At 36.8% G+C, this 4,166-nt stretch overlaps 1 pseudogene; it reads right to left on the bottom strand.

The window, feature by feature from the left end:
• Nucleotides 1-1,513: 1,513 nt before the first annotated feature.
• On the bottom strand, nucleotides 1,514-2,995 carry LOC129872517 (protein EARLY-RESPONSIVE TO DEHYDRATION 7, chloroplastic-like; annotated as a pseudogene).
• Between the last annotated feature and the right edge of the window lie 1,171 nt (nucleotides 2,996-4,166).

The following is a 4,166-nucleotide window of genomic DNA, read 5'->3' as shown; positions in this document are numbered from 1 at the left end:
AAACAAGCTCCTAGGCAATGAAACTTGAAATTGACAGAAGCTTTGGTACAACTGGGCTTTATTTAGAACCACTATGACTACTCTTTGTTCACTAGACAAGTTGAGGGTGACATAGTAATTGTATTGGTCTATGTAGATGATCTCTTAATCACTGGCAACAGGCAACCACTTATAGATTGCACAAGGAGGGACCTGCAGAAACAGTTTAAGATGAAGGATCTGGGAGAACTTAAGTTCTTTCTAGGAATTGAAGTTGCCAGATCCAGTCAAGGGATACACTTATCTCAAAGGAAGTATGCATTAGAGTTAATAGCTAAAGTTGGTCTAGGGGGAGCTAAACCTGCAGGTACACTACTTGAACAAAATCTGAAACTAACATCTGTAAAGTTTGATGAGCAGGTTCCTCCAAAAGGAGAACATGCAGATTCTGTGCTGAAGGACCCTGGCAGATATCAGAGGCTAGTTGGAAGACTTCTCTATCTTACAATGACCAGACCTGACCTGGCATTGTCAGTTCAGAATTTGAGTCAATATATGCATTTCCCCAAGGAGTCTCACATGGCTGCAACACTCAGGGTGGTAAGATACATTAAAGAAGCTCCAGGCCTTGGACTCTTCATACCAGCAGTGACTTCAAATCAACTTCTTGCCTATTATGACTCAGACTGGGGTGCATGTCTAGAGACTAAGAGATCTGTCACTGGTTATTTAATCAAATTTGGTGGAGCTCTCATCTCTTGGAAGTCTAAGAAACAAGAGACAGTCTCCAGAAGTTCAGCAGAGGCTGAATTTAGGAGCATGACAAACTGTGCAGCTGGGGTAACTTGGCTGATTGGCTTATTCAAAGAACTTGGTATTCAAGTTGATCTTCCTGTTAGAATGGTGTGTGACAGCAAGTCTACAATACAAATTGCAGCAAATCCAATCTTTCATGAAAGGACCAAACACATAGACTGTAATTTTGTAAGGGAGAAGATCTGTCAAGGAACCTGAAAACTGAGTTCACTCACACTGAAGATCAACTTGCTGATTTGCTCACAAAGAGCCTTGGGAAAGCACAACATCAACTACTCCTAAGTCACCTAGGAGTCATTGATTTATTTAAACCATAAGCTTGAGAGGGAGTGTTGACTAAGGAGTTAGTTAGGCAAGCTAATGGTTAGTTAAAACTAACCAAGTTTGTTAGTAAAGTAGTTAGAAGTTGGTTAGAAGTGTAAGTGGAAAAATTAGACAAAATACTTAATAAATACACATGCAGTGTATATGTATTAGAAAGTGATGATGTATTGAATAATAGACAAATATTTTCTTCTCTCTACTTTTCTCACTTTTCTCTCATCTCTCTCTCTCTCTCTCTTACATTCCTATGTTCTCTTTTCCTCTCTTCTCTTCAATAGCAGATTACTCTCAACCTTCATCAATGGAGGTTTAACAATATACACACACATTACATGAAAATAATATGAAGAGGTCAGCGCCAATGCCTGTTATCTCAAGTGTTTTCTTGTGATGCCTAATGGCCATTGCTAAGAGCTGCTTGTCTCCACCACCCACAGAGATCAAAACACAACTTTCCTGACAGCACCAAACGAAATAAATACACAAAAAATATTGGAACTGGAGTACTTACGTTAGCTGATATGCAAAAGCCTAATTATGGACATCTCTAGATTCTACAAAGATTTACTAGTAATTAAATCCAACTATTGCTAGTAGCACTTGCTTTAAATCACTTATATTCAATATAGACAACTCAACCATACAACTCCAAAGGGATGAGGGCCATGATGTACACAAAAACCTTATAAGTCCACCTTCTTCTTTTTTTTTTTTGGATAACGATGGTGTCCGAGCCAACTTGTGTGACTATATATTCTACCCCACACAAGTTAAAATTTAAAACAACATTTCTACATCAACGGACTATATTTCTTATCAAGACTAATAATATAAATGAAGTGAAATATCTAAGAGTATGTTCTAATTGACAGCACACACCTGCAATGATAATGTATTGCAATTGAAAGATGGAAGTCTACCATATGACTGTCTAGAACAAAACAAGAGCACTTCCCTTCACATTCTACCTTCATAGCCCATTAAGAATTCAACAGGTAGTCTCACTATGCTTGATCTTACTCTGCAGAACACTCAAGAACTCAAAACGTTGAACAACAACAGCAAAACAAAGATATTTAGCTAATCATCAAGCTAGCCAAGGAAGAAAAAGCAAAAGTCCGCCAAATCGTAGAAAGGCCATACCTTTTGATCCTCTGCAACGTCTCAGGACTGACCTCAGTCTTCGCACCTGTCTTAAACCTATTCTTCAGAACTTCAATCTATATGCAGTAACATCTCCACACCATAAAATCTCCAAAATCCCCTTTATCAAGTGTCCTGAGCCTAAAGCAACTAACTTTGCCGCCGTGGCATTGTACTCCTCCACATTGGGTGCCAATGTGGTCCAATAAGCCGCACATCACTCTTCCGACACCTCCTTCTTCTTCTCCTACTTTATTCCGCCGGTGACAACTATCCTTTGCCACCAGTCCACCCAATGCCATCGCGGCCTTTTCCTCCACTTTCTGCACTGCAAAGTTGCTGTAATTTTCTAAAATGTCATCCAGCTCCTTCAATAATTTCTCCTGTCTCTTGGAAGCAATCGTCAAACCAAAATTGGCCGAGTCACTGACTGATTCTTTACCGCGGTGAGGTCCTTAGTCAGCGGCCACCGGATTTCATTTCCAACACAAACAAGTAGAGTGGTGCTTGCCGATCAAGTGAAGAATGGAACCGGGGATAACGAGAATGGTTTCTTGGAGGATTTCAGGAGGGGCAGATTGTGAATAATGGTTGTTCTTCATGGGTAGTTTGGTCATTTTTTTCCTACAAGTTCGTTCATGTCGATGGATGGATAAAGGTTTTGGCGAGAGGTAGAGGAGGGGAAAGGGGTATTTTGGTCAATTACTAGTTGAAGAGGAATTAGGGAAGCCATTGAAGAGGAGTGATGAAAGTGAAGGTGAAGATGGAAGTGAAGAATAGAAGAAAAGGTAGTTGGCAATATTAACTGTCTTGAGAATTTCCCGCGCAAACAACATTAAGTATGCTTGTTTCCATTGTTATTCAATTGTTCAAAATAGGTGTACTATTGTAATAAAATGAGAGAAATCTATATATACTGAACCAGAAATGAAGACAAAAAATAATTTCTATCAAGAATAAAAGAGATACTTTTAGCTTGTCTTAACAATACTCCATCCAGTGGCGGACTCAGGATTTTAAATAAGGGGGTTCAAAATCTAAATAACTAGACACACGAGCTAGTCGAAGGGGGTTCGACATCTACTTTATATACATAAAAAATTATTTTAACCATATATAAATAGTACAATTTTCCGCCGAAGGAGGTTCGGATGAACCCCTCGGCATAAGGTGGATCCGCCACTGACTCCATCTTATAAGGGAGTAAAAACACGTGAAGATATGAGTCCTACACTAATTTCATTTTCTTTCTTAGTTTTATGTCTTTTCAAATTTAACATTGTTTCCCTAATAACAGGAGTAATTCCAATATACCATTAATTTTACAATATTTAATAATACTTCATTCATCTCATATTAGTTGATCATTTTTCATTTTACACGGTGCTTAATAAGAAGAATTTTTTTTGGAAACTTTACAAACAAATTGAACACTTTGAAAAAAGAATTAATTGCAAGGGTAATATAGAAAAAAATTAATTAATACTTTTCTTAATTCAATAAGATGGACAACTAATATGAGACAATTATTTTTAATATAATAATCAACTAATATGGATTAGACTCACAGAGGGAGTAGAAAATTACAAAATCTATTTATAGTTATGAATGCAACATATTTTTCATTTAGACTTTAAGTCCATGCATTCAAATTTCAATTATAAAAAATAAAAAAAGAAGCTAATTATTGAATAAATAGAAAAAAAAATATATTCCTTCTATTCATCTTTACTTCTCCGATATTAACTTATACACAATCCAAAGAGCAATATATAAAATGAAATAGAAGGTTCTTAGCTCAAGCTGTAAAAACTGAATGTTGTTGAATGCTAGATACAATCTTTAAAAATTTATTTAAAGTCCCAAAATCGGCTAAGAATATAAGGACTAAAATACCCCCCACA

The sequence above is a fragment of the Solanum dulcamara genome, chromosome 11, assembly GCF_947179165.1.
Source record: "Solanum dulcamara chromosome 11, daSolDulc1.2, whole genome shotgun sequence".
Classification (NCBI taxonomy): Eukaryota; Viridiplantae; Streptophyta; class Magnoliopsida; order Solanales; family Solanaceae; genus Solanum; species Solanum dulcamara.
This window is presented reverse-complemented; position numbering and strand designations above follow the sequence as displayed.